General features: G+C 46.2%; 1 non-coding gene across 1 annotated transcript; it reads right to left on the bottom strand.

Moving 5' to 3' along the window:
- Positions 1 to 23759: 23759 nt before the first annotated feature.
- Positions 23760 to 23831, bottom strand: trnaw-cca (transfer RNA tryptophan (anticodon CCA)). Its single transcript has one exon. It is a non-coding gene; the product is annotated as a tRNA-Trp (tRNA).
- Positions 23832 to 24315: the final 484 nt, after the last annotated feature.

Here is a 24315-nt window from a genome sequence, read left to right on the forward strand (position 1 = left end):
GTTGGTTGTAATCTTTCAAAAATCACTGGAGTCAGGCAAAGTCCCAGATGATTGGAAAATCACTGTTGTAAGTCCTTTGTTTAAGAAAGGATCAAGACAAAAGCTGGAAAATTATACGCCTAACCTCAATTGTAGATAAAATTCTAAAATCTATCGTTAAGGATGAGATTTCTAAATTCTTGGAAGTGCATGGCTGGATTAAAATAAGTCAGCATGGATTTAGCAAGGGGAGGTCGTGCCTGACAAACTTGAAGAGTTAACAAGTAGGTTAGACTTGGGAAACCCAGAGGATGTTATCTACCTAGATTTCCAAAAGGCCTTTGATAAGGTGCCTCATAGGAGGCTGCTGAGTAAAGTGAGGGTCCATGGTATTCGAGTTGAGCTACTGGCATGGATTGAGGATAGGCTGCCTGAGAGAAGGCAGAGAGTTGGGATAAAAGGTTCTTTTTCGGAATGGCAGCTGGTGAGAAGTGGTGTCCCGCAGGGCTCAGTGTTGGGGCTGCAGCTGTTCACTTTATATATTAATGATCTGGATAAAAAAGACTGGGGGCATTCCCACGATGTTCGCTGACGATACAAAGTTAGGCAGACAGGCAGGTAGTTCTGAGGAGGTGGGGAGGCTGCAGAAAGATTTGGACAGTTTAGGAGAGTGGTCCAGGAAATGGCTGATGAAATTCAATGTAAGCAAATGTGAGGTCTTGCACTTCGGAAAAATAGAATACAGCATGGACTATTTTCTAAACAGTGAGAAAATTCATAAAGCCAAAGTACAAAGAGATCTGGGACTGCTAGTCCAGGATTCTCTAAAGGTTGACTTGCGGGTTGAGTCCATGCTTAAGAAAGCAAATATAAATGTTGTCATTTATCTCAAGCGAGTGGGAATGTAAAAGCAGCGATGTGCTACTGAGACTTTATAAAGCTCTGGTTAGGCTCCATTTAGAATACTGTGTCCAATTTTGGGCCCCACACCTCAGTAAGGACATAGTGGCACTGGAGCGTGTCCAGCGGAGATTCACACGATGATCGCTGGTATCATAGGCCTAACAGACGATGAACAGCTGAGGATCCTGGATTTATATTCATTAGAGTTTAGAAGGTTGAGGGGAAATCTAACAGAAACTTACAAGATAGTGCATGGCTTAAAAAGCATGGATGCTGGTAATTTTTTTTCCATTAGGCAGGGAGACTAGGACCCATGGGCACAGCCTGATAATTAGAGGGGGTCAATTTAGAATGGAAATGAGGAGACATTTCTTCAGCCAGAGAGTGGTGGGCCTGTGGAATTCATTGCCATGGAGCGCAGTGGAGACCGGGACATTAAATGTCTTCAAAGCAGAGATTGATAAATTCTTGGTATCGCAAGGAATCTTGGTATCTCTATGGGGAGAGTATGATAAGTGGAGTTGAAATGCCCGTCAGCCATGATTAAATGGCGGAGTGGACTTATGACCTTACTTCCACTCCTGTGTCTTATGGTCTTAAGGAAGAGCTCTTTGCTATTCACTGTACCTCCACTCCTAATGATTTTATAAATCTTAGTAAGGTCACCCCTCAACCCGCTACACTCCAATGAAGACAGTCCCAACCTTTCCTTATAACTCAAACCCTCCAGTCCTGGCAACATCCTGGTAAATCTTTACGGAACTCTCTCTAATAGTATTCTTCCTATCACAGAGCCACCAAAACTGTATTCAGTACCCAGAAAGTGGCCTCACCAACATCCTGTACATCCTCAATGTGATGTCCCAACTTCTATACTCAATGGTGTGGACAGTGAAGGCAATGGTGCGAAATGCCTTCTTTACCACCTGTCTACCAGTGATGCAACTTTCAAAGAACTATATACCTGAACCCCCTAACTCCACCCCCCCTCCCCCCGCCACCACTGCCAAAGTGTCTCTGTTCTACAACACAACCCAGAGACCTACCATTAACTTTCCATAGCAAAGCTGAAAATTCTTCACCTGAAGCCCACTGAAGACGTTACCCAGTAGGTAACGAAACGTCTGGAAATGAACCTTGCAGCTCAGCAAGCAAACCTACATCCAAAACCTCAACCTGAGCTACAAATCTTCTCAAAACTCACTATGTCCAACCCTTCCTTGTTTAGCAAAATGCAACCTCTCACATTTATTCATACCTCTCTCATAGGTGCACACACACATACACCCCACAACACACTCACAGGCTTAAACTCCATCACACTCACACTTCACTCTTATGCACGCACTCAAACACAAACTCACATATATACACACACACACACACACACACACACACACACACACAAAACTCTATGGAGTGAATTTGTATTGGCAGAATTATATTTGCAGATACTTTCAATTTTGCTCAAAAAGCCCACAATCTGCAGGCAGTCAATCCATGCAATATTTTATAAATTCCTACTTTGGAAATAGAACCAGTCTGATTCAAGATTGGAATACTGACAGACTCGAATCTCACATCTTTAATGCATTGTCTGAACTGAGATGTCACTTTTTTTGATAAAACATTAAGTCATCTCAAGAACGTGACTTTAAAGATGTTCTGGGATTTACATATTAATGAATCAAAACCTGCAACCCATTCTAAAAGATGAAGGACATAACAACAATCTAGGTTTGTTCAATATATCCTATCAGTCACATGACACTGTGATCTTTTGCTATACAATCGGTGTATTATTCCCCGGCCAACAGCTACCCGATGAAGGAGCAGCACTCTGAAAGCTAGTGCTTCCAAATAAACCTGTTGGATTATAACCTGGTGTTGTGTGATTTTTAACTTTATCTACCCCAGTCCAACACCGGCACCTCCACACCGTTTCCAGTGAACACAGCCCACATCTCCCGCTGCTGCCAGTAAACTATACAATGCTGATGAAACGGTGCAGTACCTGCACTTCTGAAAAATTTACAACTTCTAACGATACGAGCTACTCATTCACTGCTCCATCTGATACATGACATTGGAAACTTAGTGCAGGAGGCTGAAATGAAATGAGCAACTTTAAACCAAAAACCTCTTGGAGCTCAAAGCCTTCAATGAGAGTCTGAGCCTGGCGATAAGTTCAGGTAACCTTTATTGTGACCCAACGTTGTTACAGCATCAGATCCCCCCCCAGCATAAAGGTGTAGAAAAAGTAGCTGCTTTTTAAATAGCTCAAGGTCAAAGCGTGCACCCCCACCCCACGCCACCTTACCTTCTTTACTATGGTTACCACCGAGTTGTCAGTTTGTAATTGGATCCTTGGTACAGCCTTAACTGTAGGAAGTATTGCCTCACTCAGCAATTTCAACCCATACCCTGTAAACAAGTAAGTGTTTACCCACTCAATGACCGGTGGCAGTGGTGGGCAATGAAGAGTCAACCATGCTGTTGTGGGTCTGGAGTTAGGTGTAGGCCAGACCGGGTAAAGGATGCAGCTGGGACAACTGAGTGAATCCTTCCCTACAACAGCAGTTTCCTTCCCTAAAAAGGGATGTGAGTGAATCAGATGGGTGATGTCCCCCAAACAATCATTTCTTCATGAGGTTCTGAACTCCAGATTTCTGACCGAAATCCAATTCCACCATCTGCCACGGCAGGATTCAAACCTGGCAGTCCCTGGAACTGGGTTGATAGTCCAGTCAATAAGGCAATTGGCTATCCCTCCTTTAATCCCCCTGCGATGGCACATGAACTCGCTGGTGCCTCCGCAGATGGGAAGCGCGGGTAAAGCCCTTCTCACACTGAGAGCAGGTGAACTGCCTCTCCCCAGTGTGCACCTGCCAGTGGGCCAGCAGGATGGAGGAATTGCTGAAGGCCTTCCCACACTCAGTGCAGAAGAACGGCCTCTCTCCGGTGTGCCCCTGCCTGTGGGCCAGCAGGGTGGAGGCCTGGGTATAGCCCTTCCCACACTCGGGGCAGCTGAAGGGCCTCTCCCCTGTGTGGACCCGCTGGTACCTCACCAGGTCAGAGGAATTGCTGAAGGCCTTCCCGCATTCGGGGCAGCTGAAGGGCCTCTCCCCAGTATGACTGCGCTGATGAGTCTCTAGGATAGAAGGGACACAGAAGCCTTTTCCGCAGGCGCCACACTTCCACGGTTTCTGCACGGGGCGGGATCCATTGGGTTTCTCCATGGCTGAAGCTTCAGTTGCACACAAACGCATGTACAGCCCCTCCCTGCCGTGAATTCCTCTTTCCAGGCCGTATAACTGCTACAGGTTCCACAATCAGTGCGCTGCAACAGTAGGGTCTCTCATCCAGTCCCATTGATGCTGAAGACGTGCTCCAACAGGAACCAAAAGGCTTTGCTCCTTCTCACAGAATCACAGTCAAAAATTGTTGCAGTCCTGATGGACTGAGTGACTGTCGGACATTGACGTCGAAGTGAGGACTGCAGAAGCTGGAGAGTCAGAGTTGAACAGTGCGGCGCTGGAAAAGTACAACAGGTCCGGCAGCATCCGAGGAGCAGGAAAGTTGATGTTTCGGGCATTAGCCGTTTATCTGTTGATTTTGAAACTTCCATCTTCAGATCATCAAATGCTTTGTAAAAAGAGATTACAAAAGTCATGACTGTCAGTGCAAGGTAGAAATTCAGAACAAGCAATTCTACTTTCTGTAGAACATTCTTTTCTTTTGTTATTCCACACTGAAAATTGAAAGCACCATCCCACTCTCTCTGCCCCTCTGTTCTCACACCGCTCTAACTAATTCTCCTGAAGGTGCTGATTCAGGATCTTATGGGGCAGAACAGCAAAAACTTCAAGACTGACATCTCTCTGAATTTTGGATAACTCCACTGTTGAGAGTGAGCAGGTCTGATTATGGGAAGCTGAAAAAATAGTCAGTTCAGGGTGAACCTGCAATGCAAGTTCTTGAGGAACAACCAGACATGAAGTGGTTAACATCCCTGGAAAGGAGAGAGCAAAATGAGACATCAAAGGCATTAACACCGACACCAGGGAGAAATTGAACATACAGATGTGGCAAGCCAGAGTCAGAGATATACAGCATGGAAACAGTCCAACTCGTCGATGCCAACCAGATATTCTAAATTAATCTAGACCCATTTGCCAGCATTTGGCCCATATCCCTCTCAACCCTTCCATTTTATATTTCCATCCAGATACCTTTCAAATGTCATAATTGTACAAGCATCCACCATTTCCTCTGGCAGCTCATTCTTTACACCCACCACTCTCTTAATGAAAGAGTGAATTTAGCACAGTGAATCCATCTTACCCATAGTGCCCAGGGGTGTGTAGGTTAAGTTAGCACGGCCAATCCATGCTAACCTGCACATCCCTGGGCACTATGGGTAAAGTAGCACAGCCAATCCACCCTAACCTGCACATCCCTCGACAATATGGGTAACTGAACACTGCCAATCCACCTGAACCCATCCAAATCAGAACACTATGGGTCATTTAACATGGCGAATCCACCCCAACCTGGACAAAGTTACATATAACACAATACCAGGTTACAGTCCAACAAGTTATTTCGAAGCACCGGCTTTCGGAGTACTGCATCTTATTCAGTTGGTTGTGGAGTACAAGATCATAAGACACAGAATTTATGGAAAAACATTATAGTGTCCTGCCACTGAAATTATATAGTGAACAAACCTGGATTGTTAAGTCTTTCATCGTTTAGAATGGGTTGCAGGTATCAATAATATGCAAGTCCCAGAACTTCCTGTCAGGCTCCTTCTCGAGATAACTTAAGGTTTTATAAGAAAAGGTGACATCTCAGCTCAGATAATGCATGAAAGGAGTGAGGTCAGAGTCTGTCTGTATCCCAATCTTGAGTCAGCCCGCTTCGATTTGCAAAGTGGAATTTACAAAATATTACATGTATTGACTGGCAGCACATTGTGCATTTAGAGTTATACAGTCATAGATGGACAGCATGGAAACAGACCCTTCAGTCCAACTCATCCATGACGACCAGATATCCCAACCCAATCAAGTCCCACCAGCCAGCAACTTGCCCATATCCCTCCAAACTCTTCCTACTCACATGCCCATCCAGACTAGCCTCCACCACTTCCTCTGGCAGCTCATTCCATACACATACCACTCCCTGAGTGAAGAAGTAGCCTCTGAGGTCTCTTTCACCCTAAACCTATGCCCTCTAGTTCTGGACTCTCCCACCCGAGGGGAAAGACTTTGTCCATTTATCCTATCCATGCCCCTCATGATTTAATTAAATCTCTGCAAGGTCACCCCTTAGCCTCTGACGTCCAGGGAAAACAGCCCTTGCCTATTCAACCTCACTATATAGCTCAAATCCTCCAATCCTAGCAACATCCTTTTCTGAACCTTTTCAAGTTTCACAACATCTTTCTGATAGGAAGGAGACCAGAATTGCATGTAATATTCCAACAGTAGCCTAACCAATGTCCCGTGCAGCCGCAACATGACCTCCCAATTCCTGTACTCAATACTCTGACTATTAAAGGAAAGCAGACCAAATGCCTTCTTCACTATCCAATCACTATACTATTCTTCACTACCTGCAACTCCACTTTCAAGGAGCTATGAAACTGCACTCCAAGGTCTCTTTGTTCAGGAGAAGGGCCTGTGCCCGAAACGTCGAATCTCCTGTTCCCTGGATGCTGCCTGACCTGCTGTGCTGTTCCAGCAATAAAGTTTCAACTTTGATCTCCAGCATCTGCAGACCTCACTTTCTCCTCTTTGTTCAGCAACACTCTCTAGGACCTTACCATTAAGTGTATAAGTACTGCTAAGATTTGCTTTCCCAAAATGCAGCACCTCACATTTATCTGAATTAAACTCCATCTGCCACTTCTCAGCCCATTGGCCCATCTGATCAAGATCTCGTTGTAATCTGAGGTAACCTTCTTCGCTGTCCACTACACCTCCAATTTTAGTGTCATCAGCAAACCTATAGCTATACCTCATATGCTCACATCCAAATCATTTATATAAATGATGAAAAGTAGTGGACTCAGCACAGATCCTTGCGGCACTCTACTGGTCACAGGCCTCCTGTCTGAAAAAACAACCCTCCACCACCACCTTCTACCTTTGAGCCAGTTCTGTATCCAAATGGCAAGTTCTCCCTGTATTCCATGAGATCTAACCTTGCTCACCAGTCTCCCATGGGGAACCTTCTCGAACACCTTACTGAAGTCCATATAGATCACATGTATTCTCTGCCCTCATCAGTTCCCTTCGTTAGTTCTTCAAAAAAACTCATTCAAGTTTGTGAGACATGATTTCCCCACACGGAAAGCTATGTTGACTATCCCTAATCAGTCCTTGCCTTTCCAGTACATGTACATCTTGTCCCTCAGTTGGATTCCCTCCAACAACACCGACGTCTGGCTCACTGGTCTATAGTTCCGTGGCTTGTCTTTATCACCTTTCTTTAACAGTGGCACAACGTTAATCAACCTCCAGTCTTCCGACACCTCACCTGTGACTATCAATGATACAAATATCTCAGCAAGAGCCCCAGCAATCACTTCTCTAGATTCCCACAGAGTTCTAGGGTACACTTGATCAGGTCCTGGGAATTTATACACTTTTATTCATTTCAAGGCATCCAGCACTTGCTCCTCTGTAATATGGACATTTTTCAAGATGTCATCATCTATTTCCCATCTATCTTCCATATCCTTTTCCACAGTAAACTCTGATGCAAAATACCCATTTAGTATCTCCCCCACCTCCAGCGGTTCCACATAAAGGCCACCTTACTGATCTTTGAGGGGCCCTATTCTCTCCCTACTTATTCTTTTGTCCTTAATGTATTTGTACAAATCCTTTGGATTCTCCTTAACTCTAGTTGCCAAAGCTATCTCATGTCCCCTGTTTTCCCCTCCTGATTTCTCTCTTAAGTATACTCCTACTCCCTTTATACTGTAAGGCTTCACTCAATCTGTCCTGTCTATACCTGACATATGCTTCCTTCATTTTCTGAACCAAATCCTCAATTTCTCCAGTCATCCAGCATTCCCTATACCTACCAGCCTTTCCTTTCACCCTAACAAGAATATATTTTCTCTGGACTCTAGTTATCACAGTTCTGAAGGCTTCCCATTTTCCAGCCGTCCGTTTACCTGCAAACATTGGCGCACAATCAGCTTTTCAAAGTTCTTGCCTAACACCGTCAAATTTGTCCTTCCTCCAATTTAGAATTTTTGAGCAAAATAGAATGTATCTGCAAATGTAATGCTGCAAATTCAAATTCATCCCCATGGAGAGTGTGGTTCTATGTGTGTAATAGAGAAACCCTGTTTCCATGCTGCATATCCATATGTCTATTTGATAACAGATGCTTTATTTTTGTTGGTGCAAGTATTGTTGTAAATCATAGCTGGGTACTAATAGTTATATGTAAGGGAGAGAGAATTCCTCAGGTAGAGCACTATCAGAATCCTGGGAGACCCCTACTTCAGATTTACTTGGACTAGTTGACAGTCTGGGAGATTATGGATTGGGTCTCAATTGACTAAATGTTTTATTTTTCCCGAACGTGTAAAAGGGGGCGTTAAAGCTTCAGCAGAAATCCAGCAGAGCTGAGAACAGACCAACATCTGTGGGAACAGCGAGATCAACAGAGGACAGAGAAATCCGGACCTGAAATCCAAGCTGACACCAGACTACCCTGTGATCAGTGCTTTGATGAGCAGCACCAACCCTCTCCCTTTACTGAGCTTCCCATTTGACTACCCCCTCGATATTCAGGATCCAGTCCTTGCCATCCTGAAGCCATGTCCCTGTAAGGAGTCTCAGATCATAATTATTCTCTTCAATGTGTTCAGTCAATTCATTCACTTCTGTTACAATGCAGCTTACATTCAGTTTTTAGTTTCAGTTTTTGTGATCTTCTGAATCTAGTTTTGATTGCTGGTATATTTACTCTCCTTGTCCCTTTCTATCATTCTCTGATGTTCATTTCCACATCACGACATTGCTCAAAAGCCTTGATTTGGATTGGCCAGGCTAAATTGCCCATAGTGTTCAGGGATGTGCAGGTTAGTTGGGTTAGCCATGGGAAATGCAGAGTTATAGGTTCATTGTAATAGAAGCAGGAGTCAGCCATTTGGCCCGTCCTGCCTGCTCTGCAATTCATTAAGATTATGGCTGATCTATCCATCAACTCAGCTCCTCCTCCCTGCAGTGTCCCAACTATCCTTAATTCCCCAATTATGCAGAAACCCATCTAATTGTGTCTTGAATATACTTAACGAAGCTGCTTTCTCTGCTTCCTTGGGCAGAGACTTCCATAGTTTCACTACTCTCCAGGAAAAACAGTTCCTCCTCATCTCTGTCCTAAATCTACTTCCCCTAATCTTGGGGCCGAGTCTCATCTACCAGCAGAAATGACTGGATAGGGTAGGGTTTCATCCCCACAGTGCAATGAATTCCCACTTTCCACCAAATCCCAGATGTACTCACTCAGTTTCTGTCTCACAAATGAAAGATTTCATTGTAACTTCTTCTGCTCTGAGTAAGGGCAAAACATTTTTGAAAGCTGCTTTGAAAGTCCGGTCTTCACAACAACACTTCTGCTTTCACTGAAGATGATTAAAGTCATACAGCACAGAAACAGACCCTTTGGCCCAACTCATCCGTGCCAACTATATATCACAAACTAATCTAGTCCCATTTGCCAGCATTTACTCATCCCTCTAAATCCTTCCTGTTCAAGTACCCATCCAGTGGCTTTTAAATGTTGTCATTGTATCAGCCTCCCCACTTCCTATGGCAGTTCATTCCATGCACGTTTCACCTTGTCTGAAAATATGTTGTCCCTCAGGTCCCTTTCCCTACTCACCTTAAACTTCTGCCCCTTTAGTTCTGGACTCCCCTACCATGGAGAGAAGACCTTGGGTATTCACCCTATCCATGCCCCTTATAAACTTCTTTAAAGGTTACCACTCAGCCTCTGATGCTCCAAAGGAAAATATCTCCCTGGCCTGTTCAGCCCCTTCCTGCAGCTCAAACCCTCCAAATCTGGCAACAGCCTTCTAAGTATTTTCTGACCCCTCTCAAAAGTTTCATAACATCTTTCCTACATCAGAGAGACCAGAATTGAATGCAGTATTCCAAAAATGGCCTAAGCAATGTACTGTACAGCCGCAAAATGATCTTCCAGCTCCTATACTGAATGCTCTGGCCAATAAAGGAAAGCATACCAAACATCTTGTTCACTATACTGTCTATGTAAGACTCCACTTTCAAGGAACTATGAACCTGTACTCCAAGGTCTCTTTGTTCTGCGACACTCCCCTTAACTGTGTCAGTCCTGCCTGGATTGCTGGACCAAAATGCAACATCTCACATTTCTCTGAATTAAACCCCATCTGCTACTCCTTGGCCCATCCAATCAATTCTAATTTATGCTAAACTCTCTTTCCTCTCTTATTCCCTAGAAGCAGAAAATCTCTGTCCCACATACTCTCCCTCCATTCTCTCATTGCTGAACCTAATCCCTGCGTACCTCATCCTGAAGGGTCTGTTTCATGCTGATTAACAGGCCCACACTCAGGGGGATCTAATGGAAACATACAGAATACTGATTGGCCTGGACAGAGTAGACTTTCAGAGGATGTTTCCATTGGTAGGAGAGACTAGGACCCGAGGGCACAACCTTCGAGTAAAGGGAAGGCGTTTTAGAACGCAGATAAGGAGATACTTCTTCAGTGAAAGAGTGGTGAATCTGTGGAATTCATTTCTGCAGAAGGTTGTAGAGGCTCGGTCACTGAGGATATTTAAGACTGAGGTAGATAGGTTCCTGAGTATTATGGGAATGGAGAGTTCCAGGGAGAGCGTGGGAGAATGGGGTTGAGAAAACTATCAGCCACGATTGAATGATATGAACAGATCTGATGGGCTGAATGGCCTAATTTCTGCTCCTATGTCTTATGGTCTCTTGCTGTCCTGGCCACAGTGAGAGAATTGGGAGCAGGAGTTGGCCATTTGGTCTTTCGAGCCTGCACAAGCATTGAACAGATCATAACTGAATATGGATCTACTTACATCCAGGTGAATAGGCTGGAACGTTTTCACTGGAACTTAGGAGGTTGAGAGGTGACCTTATTGAGACTTATAAAATCACGAGGGGCATAGATGAGGTCAATATCAGCTGTTGTTTCAAGAATAGGGAGCAGTCTTTTTAAGGCGAGAGGAGAAAAATTTTAAAAAGACACGAGGAGCACATTTTTCGTTTAAGAGCGTGGAGTGTGTGGCAAATGAATATCCAGAGGAAGTAGTGAATGCAGGTACAGTAACAACATTTAAAATAAATTTGAATAAGTGCACAAATAGAAAAGTTTCAGAAGGATATGGGCCAAATATTGGCAGGTGGGACTAGTTTAATTTGTGAATATAGTCAGCATGGACTAGTTGGACTGAAGGGTCTGTTTCTGTGCTGTATGACTCTGTAACTGTTCTATATTGGTCTTAAAACCATTTTCTTGCCTTCCCCCAAAACCATCCACTTCTTTGTTCATCAAAGGCAAATGAACTTAGCCTTGAATACATTCAATGACCGACCTAACTGCTGAAAGACATCCACACCTCTGAACTCAATTCCTCTTGCTAATATATCACTTTGCTCATTGCTTGCTGCACCTGTCTGACAACTGGCAGTAACTGGTTTCGAAGGACGCTGAGGCCCCTTTGTCCATCCACACATCTTTCCTGACGAAGAGCTCGTGCCCGAAACGTCGACTCTCCTCCTCAGTTGCTGCCTTACCTGCTGTGGTTTGCCAGCGCCACACTTTTCAACTCTGATCTCCAGCATCTCACTATCGCCACATCTCAACGTATCACTACATAAACAATGCACCTCCTTTCTGCTTTTTTTTTTTTACATACATCAAAGGCTATACCTTTACATTGTGGCACTGCATTTGCAAAGTGAGACACAGATCTGGATCAACTTTTCCAGAGGTAAAAACAATGACTGCAGATGCTGGAAACCAGATTCTGGATCAGTGGTGCTGGAAGAGCACAGCAATTCAGGCAGCATCCAAAAAGCTTTCTACAAACCCACCGACTCCCACAGCTACCTGGATTACACCTCTTCCCACCCTACCTCTTGCAAAAATGCCATCCCGTATTCTCAATTCCTCCGCCTCCGGCGTATCTGCTCCCAGGAGGAGCAGTTCCACCATAGAACACACCAAATGGCCTCCTTCTTTAGAGACCGCAATTTCCCTTCCCACGTGGTTAAAGATGCCCTCCAACGCATCTCATCCACATCCCGCACCTCCGCCCTCAGACCCAACCCCTCCAACCGCAACAAGGACAGAACGCCCCTGCTGCTCACCTTCCACCCTACCAACCTTCGCATAAACCAAATCATCCGCCGACATTTCTGCCACCTCCAATTAGATCCCACCACCAGGGATATATTTCCCTCCCCACCCCTCTCAGCCTTCCGCAAAGAGCGTTCCCTCCGTGACTACCTGGTCAGGTCCACGCCCCCTACGACCTACCCTCCCATCCTGGCACTTTCCCCTGCCACCGCAGGAACTGTAAAACCTGTGCCCACACCTCCTCCCTCACCTCCATCCAAGGCCCTAAAGGAGCCTTCCACATCCATCAAAGTTTTACCTGCACATCCACTCATATCATTTATTGTATCCGTTGCTCCCGAAGCGGTCTCCTCTACATTGGGGAGACTGGGCGCCTCCTAGCAGAGCGCTTTAGGGAACATCTCCGAGACACCCGCACCAATCAACCAAACCGCCCCGTGGCTCAACATTTCAACTCCCCCTCCCACTCTGCCGAGGATATGGAGGTGCTGGGCCTCCTCCACCGCCGCTCCCTCACCACCAGACGCATGGAAGAAGAACGCCTCATCTTCCGCCTCGGAACACTTCAACCCCAGGGCATCAATATGGACTTCAACAGCTTCCTCATTTCCCCTTCCCCCACCTCATCCTAGTTTCTAACCTCCAGCAACATGAACCCCTTGACTTGTCCGGACTTGTCCGACCTGCCCAGCTCCTTTTCCACCTATCCACTCCACTCTCTCCTCCCTGACCTGTCACCTTCATCTCCTCCCCCACTGACCTATTGTACTCTATCCCCACCCCCACCCCCACCCCCACCCTCCTCTAGTTTATCTCTCCACGCTTCAGGCTCTCTGCCTTTATTCCTGATGAAGGGCTTTTGCCCGAAACGTCGATTTCGAAGCTTTTCGGATGCTGCCTGAATTGCTGTGCTCTTCCAGCACCACTGATCCAGAATCAACTTTTCCAGAGTCTGTCCCCTCCCTCGATTCACTCTTTCCTTTCATTTGCTACAAATCAATAACTGAACCCAGAATGAAAAGAAAATGGAAAACGTGTTGACAAAAACACTATTATACTCACAAATTTTAGACAGAGGAAGGAATTTATAGTCTGGGGTGAGGTTTAGTCTTCATTCAGTGACAAAAGAGCAGCATCAGCGGCTTCAGAGCTCACGGTCCAACTTCCGCATTTCGACAACGGCCGACTCTGATTGGCAGGAGGACCAGACTCCTTCGGGTCCTCCAAGATTCTCCATTGGTCAATGGAAAGGAGCTCGTGCGCCTTTTCGGCGGACACCCAGGAGTATGCACAGTACTTTGCTGACACCGGCAGACTTGCGCAGTGCTTGCTGACACCGGCAGACATGCGCAGTGCTTACTGACACCGCGGAGCATGCTCAGTATGCTCTGTCACGATGCTGGTGTAACTGACAAATTTTAGAGTTAAAAATCACAAAACATCTGGTTATAGTCCAACAGGCTTATTTGGAAGCACGGGTTTTTGGAGCGCTGCTCCTTCATCAGGCGGTTGTGGAGTATAACATGGTAACACAGAATTTATGATCTTCTGATCTTATACTCCACAACCGCGTGATGAAGGAGCAGCGCTCCAAAAGCTAAGTGTTTCTAAACAAGCCGTTTGGACTGTAACCTGGTGTTGTGTGATTTTTAACTTTGTACACCCCAGCCCAACACGGGCACCTCCAGATCATGACAAATTTTAAGTGTCCAAATGCGAATACAAGAGAAAAATGCCAACGCCATTTTGTTTTGCCGAAATGTTTTTTTTCCCTGTGCCTCTGCGGTTTATTCCTTTTGTATTTTGTCTGGCTGCTCAACGTTCCTGTCTTTACGGAGAAAGTGAGGTCTGCAGATGCTGGAAATCAAAGTTGAAACTTTATTGCTGGAACAGCACAGCAGGTCAGGCAGCATCCAGGGAACAGGAGATTCGACGTTTCGGGCACAGGCCCTTCTTCAGGGTCTGGATGGGATGCTATTGGGAAGGTCGGTGTGAATGGCTTGTAGGGATGATATGATTCCACTGCCTTAGCCACGCGTATATTGAGAAATGATTGCCCCAAGTCTGCTGTGGGAGGACTGGGTTCGTTCGTGGGACACTGATACCAGTTCTGGGGAAGGTAGGATTGTGCTGTCTCTCTCTTCACACTCTGCACCCCCCGTCCATTTTCTCCCCCCCCCCCGCAAATTCTCTCTCCTCACACTGCATCCCCAGTCTCTCCCCATAACCCTCTGAACCCCAGTCCTTCTCTACCCCCCAACCCCTGTCCCCCTCTCCATTTCTCTCCCTTCTCCACCCCCACCAGCGACCGGCCCCGTCCTTTCTGGTGCCTGAGCACTCTTTGATCGCAGTATCAAGCCCTTTTAAGGAGAAAGAGAGAATGGGTGGTGACGATTCTACCTGGGAAACAGGGTGTGCGAGAAATGACTGATTTTTAAAATTGAGAATAGCTAAAATCATATATTCAGAAACGTTGTTAAAGTCTGGAAGAATGTTCTTTTTTTAAAAAAACAACCTGTAGAAATCTTTCTGAAACTTGTATTGATATGTGCACAGTTAGGCCACAACCAAGGACAGGCCGTAAGAGTGAATGAGTGAATAAAAGACAAGTTCCACCTCGCCCATGAGGAGAAAGTGAGAACTGCAGATGCTGGAGGTCAGAGTCGAGAATGTGATTCTTAAAAATTACAACAGGTCAGGCAGCATCCAAGGAGCAGGAGAATCAACGTTTCAGACATAAGCCCTTGCCCTCTCCAGTGTGTGTTGTGAAACTGCTTAATCATATCTAGTAGCCGAGCAGAGGCTGATAACAAGTTTGGAACACACGAGAATGACCTTAGCTGAGACCGTGGGTCCATGTCTCACTACAGGACACAATACACACAGGACACAGCTACACAATACACACGCAAACTCTCTCTCTCTCTCTCTCACACACACACACACACACAGACACACACTCAAGTACTCACACGGTCATGCAGACCCACTCTGAAAGACAGGCTCTCTCTCAGACACACATTGTGACACCCCTCACACTCACATCCATGCACACACCTCCTCACACAATTATAGTCCATCACACGCACACTTTACCCAGCATGCACACATACACACACAGATGCTCTGTCTCATGCATGCACTCGCACATAGAAGTCTTTGGGGTGAATTGCATTTGCAGGATTATATATTTGGAAATAGAACCAGTCTGACTCGAGACTGGGATACAGACAGACTCTAACCTCACAGCTCTCATGCGTTGTCTGACCTGAGGTGTCACCTCCCTTTATAAAACATTAAGTTACCTGGAGAATGTTACTAAAAAGAAGTTCTGGGATTTGCAGATGAATGAACCGAAATCTGCAACGCATTTTAAAAGATGAAAGACTTAACAGGTTTCTTCAATATATCATTTATGTTGCATGACACGATAATTTATTGCTATATATTCTGTGTCTTACCATCCTACTCAACAGCTACCTGATGAAGGAACAGCGTTCCAAAACCCAGTGCTTCCAAATAAACCTGTTGGATTATACCCTGGTGTTTGTGTCATTTTAAACTTTGTTTCCAGTGAATACAGCCCACACCTCCCACTGTTGCCAGTAAACTTTGCAATGCCAATGAAACAATAAACCTGCAGTCCTGAAAAATTTACAATTTCGAACAATACTAGCTACTCATTCACTGCTCCTTCTGAGACCGACACTGGAAACTCGGTGCTGGTGGCTGAAAGAAATGGGAAGCTGTTGGATCTCACAGCTTTCAATGAGAGTTTAAGCCTGACAGTAAGTTCAGGTAACCTTTACTGTGACCCAACTTTGTTACACCTTCAGATCTCCACATCACAAGGGGTACAAAAAGTAGCTTGTCTTTAAAAAAAGCACCTCAAGCTCAAAGTGCACACACTCACCCCCACTCCCCCCACCACACTTTCTTTATTATTGGTCAGTTGAGTTGTCCCTTTGTAACTGGATTCTTCGCACATCCGGGTAAAGCATGTAGCTGGGACGACTGAGTGAATCCTTTCCGCAACGGCAGTTTCCATCACTGAAAAGGACATGAGTGAATCAGATGGGTTTTTGCCCTCTGAAAATGGTTTCATCCTTAGATTCTGAAGTCCAGACTACTGACCGAATCCCAATTCTGCCATCTGCCGCGACAGGATTCGAACCTGAGAGTCCCCAGAGCGGGGTTGTCAGCGGCGCTAGGCCATCGCTCCTTCCATCCCCCTGCGATGGCACGTGAACGCGCTGGTGCCTCCCCAGGTGGGAGGAGCAGGTGAAGCCCTCCCGGCACTGACAGCAGGTGAACGGCCTCTCTCCGGTGTGGACCCACTGGTGGGTCAGCAGTGCAGCTGACTGAGTGAACCCCCTCCCGTACATGGGACACGTGAATGGCTTCTCTCACTTGTGGACCCACTCGTGCGTCTCCAGATGGCTGATCCGACTGAAGTCCTTCCTGCACACCGAGCAGGTGAATGGCGTCTCCCCGCTGTGAATGCGTCTGTGGGTTTCCAGCAGGGATGGGGAAGGGAATCCTTTCCCTCGGTCCCCACATTTCCCCAGTTTCCCCATTGGGGGAGCTTTCCTTGTGTTGGTCTGGGTTTGAAATTACAATCAGAACGGGGACATAGTCTATCCCCACCGTGAGGGATGAGACTTTGATTCCCCCAAGCTGAGTAAATGGTGTGAAGCACTTTTCACAGTCAGCGCACTGAATCTCCCTCACTCGGTGTCTCAGTATTCTTCCTGCCACACCAGTGTCCAAAATCTCTCAAACAAACAAAAGCAAACATGCCTTCTTGATTGGAATGGCTGCTGATATTCAAGTCCCAGTGAATCAAGTGGCTCTGTCAGAAGTTGATGTATCATTTGTTTTCAGATTTCTTTCGGCACGTCTTCCTGCAAAAAAAAAATCACAAAATAAGTGATTGTTGGCGGGACACTTAAAAGAACATAACATAGGTGGCAGTTCCCGTAGTTTGCCAGATTCCTGCTGATCACATAATACCCAGCACACAGAAACCTGAAATCCCTCATGCAGCAGATAGACTTAGGTGTGTTTAGAGGAAAACTTCATTCAAATCTAATCTAATCTAATCTTCAACTAAATGCGTGTACACATATATATCAATATGCCAATCCTTTCAATGCGGCTCAGTTCCATGAGAAACTACACTTTTAATTCTGAACATGAGGAAAAAAGCATTTTCCAGCGTGCAAACTGCATACGTGCAAAACTGAGGGAATACACAAGGAAAATACCTAAAAGAGAGATAGAAAGTATTTGAGCACCTTTGCAGAATCTGCTCCCTCTCTGGATTCACTCCAGTTGCTACAAGTAAACTTCCCTGGGGGTCAGGCAGCCCCGCATCGGGAAGCACTGGGATGGTCCACTACGAGCAGTTTACATGGAGAACACATCTCCACATTAAGCAGCCTCGAGGCAAATTTCCCTTCCTTCCACTTAAAGTTCAAGACCCGTCAAAGCGAAATTCCCCAGGTAAGGTTGGAACAATTTCTTTCAGGTGTGCATTAATCATTTCTATGAGCACTTTGTTAAAGTTTGAATATTGCGAGTTTTGATAATTAGTGATCCTGAGCGAAATCACAGTTCGAAAAACAGAATGTAAAAATTTAGAAAGAGTTTATTTTTGCACATCGACGATATGTCTGTACAACAGCATATGACACGACAGCAGTGAAGATCTTTTGACGTCATTCTCAAACGTGCCTGCCACACGCCAGATGAAAAGCTGAATACTTCTCTGGAAAAACTGCCGAGCAATGCAGGAGAATGGCACAACGCGTGCGCGTTGGGACCAAAACCCAAAAGAAAAACCATTCTCCCCTATTCATTCAACGGCGTCTTTAGCAACTTTCCCGTATAACGGCGCTCTGTTCTGCACCTTGCCTTCTCATCCGCTTCCCAAAAAAATCAAGTCTCTGAACTTTTTTTGTGCAAAAATGGCCCATTTATTTTCTCAAAAAGCACCAACATCGTGAAACGATGTTGGGCTGCCTGGAGAACGAATGGGGCAGAAAACAGGCAAGTGAAATGGTGTCGACCCAGTAGAGCGAAGGTGGGCCGCATGGCGTCTATTCAGAGTGAAATCACAGTTCGACCAACAGAATGTGGGAAGTTAGAAAAAGTTTATATTTACACAGCCTCCATACGTCTGCGCAACACCATATAAGACGACAGCAGTGGAGATCTTTGACAACAGTCTCGTCAGACGAAAGCCTGAAGGGACCTGTGGAAAACGGTGCTGTGCGTAAGAGCAGAGTGGCGCAGCGGGAGCGTGCTGGGCCCATAACCCAGAGGTCGATGGATCGAAACCGTCCTCTGCTATTGTTCAGTGTTGAGCGACTTTCCTTTGCGATGGCACTCCATTCGGTATCTTGCCTTTCAAAAGACTTCCTGACTGTCTGAATGCCCCGTATCATACCTATAGTGTGGCGAAACTCACGCCGTTCAAGTGACGGCCTTTTGGAGGTCTGAGTGGTCTTCTCCTGTTCTTCGTTGGTTTCCTATGAACTGAACCGCAAAACCACTTCTCTGAGATGCCAATGAGCTGATAAAGTTGAAACGCATACCTTGTGGTTTCGTGCCTTCCCTGCAGTAATTAGCCACGCCGGTTCCGACGTGAATGACAAGCAGATGTTCTGGAAACTCTTTGCTGCTTGCAATTCTTGGAGCAAAGTGGAATGTACTTCACACTGAGCAAGTTTCAGCTGGCTCAGAGTCTCCAGTGTACATTGCTCTCTTTCCCGCCAGCTCAGAGAGAGAACAATAGGAGGGACAAAGGAGTGAATAACGATCCGTGTGGGAGGGTGAATAACTGTTAATGGAGAGCGTTCGTGGCTAACAATAAGTAGTGTGTCGTAGCAGACTATGTGATAACAAGGTCTCGTATGTGTGTGGTAGGGGTCAAGGACATGGGGGATTTCAGGCCCTAAAGTCGTGCAACTCGATCTTGAAGACCGGAGGGCTGTAGGGTTTTGAAGTGGAATATGAGACGTTGTTCTTCCATCTGGAGCTGAGCTTTGCTGGAACACTGCTACAAGCCTGAGACAGAGATGTTGACCAGAGAACAGGGTGGCGTGTTAAAGTGGCAGGAAAGCAGAAGCTCAGGACCTTTATTTGCGGGCAGAACCGAGATGTTCTGCGAAGCAGTCATCCAGTTTATACTTCATGCTCCGTTGGGGAAACGACACTGTGAGCAGCGAATGCAGTAGACTAGGTTGCGGCAAATGTGCAGGTAATGTGCTGCTTTCACCTGGAAGGTATGTTGGAGCCTGGAAGGATATTCAGGAGGGAGCGGGTAAATTGTGCTTCTGAGTGAAGTCACGGTTCGTGAAAACAGAATGTGGCAATTTAGACAGAGTTAATATTTGCTTGTCGGCGATATGTCTGCCGGTGCGTGATGGGAGCATAACCCAGAAGGGAAACCATCTTTCCTATTCACTCAATGTCGTCTTTAGCAGCTTTCCCGTATAACGGCGCACTGTTGTGCATCTCGCCTTCTCATCTGCTTCCCAAAAAACTTCGACGTAAATATTTCACATTGATGCACAGGCCCAATGTGCACAGTTGAGATGACACACTCGCGGAGGTCTGCGGGGTCTTCTCCTGTTCTCTGTACCCTATGTTGAGGAGGGCAATGCTTGTCACTGGTCACTCCGGTGTCAGAGAAAAGTTTAGTAAGAAAACGGTTTAATTTTCTGCCAGTAGAGAGGGCCCGGTTCCTGGGGACGGGCGAACGGCAGCAGAGAGACAGAATGAGAAGCAGCTGTTCATAGAGTCATAGAGATGTACAGCATGGAAACAGACCCTTCGGTCCAACCCATCCATGCCAATCAGATATCCCAACCCAATCTAGCCCCACCTGCCAGCACCCGGCCCATATCCCTCCAAACCCTTCCTATTCATATATCCATCCAAAAGCCTCTTAAATGTTGCAATTGTACCAGCCTCCGCCACTTTCTCTGGCAGCTCATTCCATGCACGCACCACCCTCTGAGTGAAAAAGTTGCCCCTTAGGTCTCTTTTATATCTTTCCCCTCTCACCCTAAATCTCTGCCCTCTCGTTCTTGACTCTCCGACCCCAGGGAAAATACTTTGCCTATTTATCCTATCCATGCCCCTCATAATTTTGTAAACCTCCATAAAGTCACCCTTCAGCCTCCGACGTTCCAGAGAAAACAGCTCCAGCCTGTTCAATGTCAACTATACTTCACTCTGAGCAAGACTCAGCTGGTTCAAGAGGTAGAGCGGGGCCACAGGCATCTCGGCGGTGTGGCTCGTTGGTCTAGGGGTATGATTCTCGCTTTGGGTCTTCGTCGACGCGGCCGTGCGAGAGATCCCCAGTTCAATTCCCGGACGAGCCCGCGTTTCATGATTTGTGCGAAAGTGCCTGCTTCATTTTCTCAAAAAGCACCTTGGGCTCCCTGGAGAACCAATGGGACAGAAAGCAGCGAAGTGAAATGATTGGAGATCGCGTTGAATCGGTTGACGTGAGTGTTGCGGTGTTTGAGGGCTGTCAGCGATGAGGGTCGATTGGAAATTTGGGACAGCTCTCTTCGGAGAACAGATGTTTGAAATCTGGCCCGATTGAAGCTTGCGAAGTCGAGACAGAGAAAGTAATTGAGTCAACATGCTCCCACGCCTGAAAGATTCGGCAGCGTTTTAAAGTCATGAGGAAATAAACCAAAAGTGACATTAGGAAGAACGTGGTTGGGGTCAGTAAATCCCTAACTGACACGGACAAAGAGGCAGATTCATTAGACGCGAACGGGAATTCCGTGGTCATGTTTAAAGTAACAATGTGCAGAATTACATGGAGAAAGCAAGAGAATGATACGAATAGAGACCCACGTTTACTTACTGTGTCGACCCAAGCAGAGCGAAGCTGTGCCGCACGGCGTCTATTCAGAGTGAAATCACAGTTTGACCAACAGAATGTGGGAAGTTAGAAAAAGTTTATATTTACACAGCCTCCATACGTCTGCGCAACACCATATAAGGCGACAGCAGTGGAGATCTTTGACATCAGTCTCGAACGTGCATGCCACGCGCCAAACGAAAGGCTGAGGGGGGCTGTGGAAAACGATGCTGTGCTTGGGAGCCGAGTCGTGCAGCGGGAGCGTGCTGGGCCCATAACTCAGAGGTCGATGGATCGAAACCATCCTCTGCTATTGTTCAGTGTCTCCTGGAGCGACTTTCCTTTGTGATGGTATCCTGTCCAGCATCTTGCCTTTCAAACGACTTCCTGAATGTCTCTCGTGGCGCTCTATCCTTTTCCTTTCCAAGTCATTTGCTTCCCAAAACTTAGAGTATATGAGCTGGATATGTCACATCGAAACACAAGTCAAACACAGTTGCGCTGGCACCCTTGTGGAGCTCTGAGTTGTCTTGTCGTGTTCTCTGTCGGTGTGTCCTGATCTCGTGTGAAACCTCTTCTCTCAGATGGCAATGAACCGGTGAAGTTGAAACACATGACTTGCTGTTTTTGTCCATTTCCTGCAGTAAAGAAACCAACAGCCGTGTAATAAAAGACTTTCTGCAGGATTGCTGTGTCAAGACAAATTCTGAACACCAAGCAGGCTGCACAAAAATGCACTCATATCAATTTACCTGAGGGAAGAGTCTCCGGTGTCCATTTCTCTCTGTCCCGACAGCATAGCATCTTTCTATCTCTCCGTTAACAAGACCTTTGGAACAAGTTCAAAGTTGCCCATTTCCTACGCATAACTGTAACTGACTTATCCTGCATCACGTAATAGTGTGAGACAGCAGAAGAGTGAATGGGCTCTGCCTTCCACCAGCACAGCTTGCAAGTAGAAACGAAATCCTTCAATTATCCACCAGTGGAGAGAGCCCGGTCCCTGGGGACGGGACAAACAGCAGCGTCCTAGGAGCAGGGAGACAGATTGAGAAGCAGATGTTCTTGAAACTCTTCCTTACTTGCAATTCTGTGAGCAATGCACAATGTATTTCGTACTGAGCAAGTCTCAGCTGCTTCCGGAGGTGGCTGCACCCATGGCTGGTGGCTCGTTAGTCTGGGATATGATTCTAGCTTTGGGTCTTCGAGCATATGCAGCCGTGTGAGAATTCCCGGGTTCCAATCCCAGGCGAACCATCATTCCTTAAATTGACCTGAGCAAAAATACCTGATGAATTTTCTCAAAAAGCCGCTTCGTTAAATAAGATCGGACTGCCTGAATTAGGGACGGCGCAGAGCTGCCATTGCAGTGAACGCGGCGAAGGGAAACACTTGTTCAAAGTGAGACCAAATATTGCAGATTTTTCGCCCGCGCAATCCGAGTCTGAATGAATCCTCCACCTGTATTACGCTCAATTCTGAGGGTGACACTTCAGGAAGCGGGGAAGTGAAGTGATTACAGACAGCTCTGAACAAGTTAACGTGAATGGTACCGTCCTGAGGAATGTCAGCAATGAAGGGAGATTGGAAAGTTTGGGGCAGCTCTCTTTGGAGAACAGAGGGCTGAAAGCTGGTCTGATTGAAGTTTTCCACGTCATGAGGGTTTTAGACAGAGGAAATAATGCCGTGAAAATGTTCCCAGGCCTGAAAGGATCGAGAATGATTTGGCAGAGATTTAAAGTCATCAGGAAAATAAGTAAAAGTGACATTAGGAAGACCGTTTTTGCACAGGGAGTGGGGTCAGTAAGTCGCAGTCTGACAGTGACAAAGAGGCAGATTCAATGGACACAAAAGGGAATTCGGTGGGCATGTTCAATGTGACAATATGCAGATTTACAGGGAGAAGGCGACAAAATGAGACACTTATTTACATATTGTGTTGAGCCTGGTGAAGGTGAAACACATCAGTTGCGGTGTGTCACATGCGCAGGAGGCCCTGCAGTAATTCCCCACCGTGTTTCACACAGCAGCATCCTCTCTGTGAATTACACTTGGCAAAAAAATCGATTGAACCAAATCAGTGTCCGCCACTGGATTTTACTGACACCGTTTATAAAATTCAGGCTCACCGTTAATGTGGAGAGAGGCCGTCAGACTAGAGTTTCTGCTTCTCCTGTTGAATAAAGATAATTTTAACTGTGTCCAGTGAAAGAAAGGATTTGCAGTTGGTGGGAAACATTTCTATCTGAACTCGCTAACACTCTCCTGATAGATTGAAACATAAAGCTGGGAGTCTCTGGATTATGTTGTAAAACTATCGGTATTACGTTATTCACACCGCGCTGTCACCAACTGAACGAAGCGGCTGCCGAGAGGGAGACGGCTGTGTTTAAATCCCGTGATGAACTGGGGGAGCTGAGCATTTACCCAGACAATGGGCACACCACCTCCCTGACACAGTGTTCACAAATCAAACTGACAGCAAAGCTTCACGTGTGATCGAAAATTTCCGCAAAGAAGATTTGGCTCAACAGATATCCCGAGTGAAGTACTCCTTTCTTGATTTGAAATGTAAGAAGTTGACAACAGTGAGCCTGACGTGATTCGAACACGCAACCTTCTGATCTGGAGTCAGACGCGCTACCGTTGCGCCACAAACTCACAGATCGCCCATTCCTTCTATTCATGCTTAAGGGAAGCGATCGCACTGCAATGATTTTACCTTGTGAGTAACAACGGAGATCAACAGTTCATGGGTGTTCTGTCTCTGCCCCCTCTCCTTCTGTCTCTCGAAGTAAGTTCCAACTCTATCTCAATAAAAAGGTGAAAGAACTGTGGATGCTGCATATCTGAAACAAAAAACAGAAGTTGCCGGTGACCCTTCCCCAGAACTGATGGTGATTGGGAAAACGTTGGTTTATATGCAGGAGATATTGTGGGAGGAAGGCGGATGCAGTAAATGATAGATCAGGACAGAGCCCAAAGCGAGGGAAGAACTGTTGGACAGGAAAGGGAGTTGATAACGATCTGCGTGGGAGGGTGAATGGAGACTGTTCGTGGCTAAGAATAGGTAGTGTGTAATGACAGACTATGTGATAACAAGGCTTGGTGTGTGTGGAAGGGACGAGGATACTATGCATTTCAG

The sequence above is a fragment of the Chiloscyllium plagiosum genome, unplaced genomic scaffold (genome assembly GCF_037043375.1).
Source record: "Chiloscyllium plagiosum isolate Xiang-an unplaced genomic scaffold, Cpla_swu_hap1 HiC_scaffold_27, whole genome shotgun sequence".
NCBI classification, from domain to species: Eukaryota; Metazoa; Chordata; class Chondrichthyes; order Orectolobiformes; family Hemiscylliidae; genus Chiloscyllium; species Chiloscyllium plagiosum.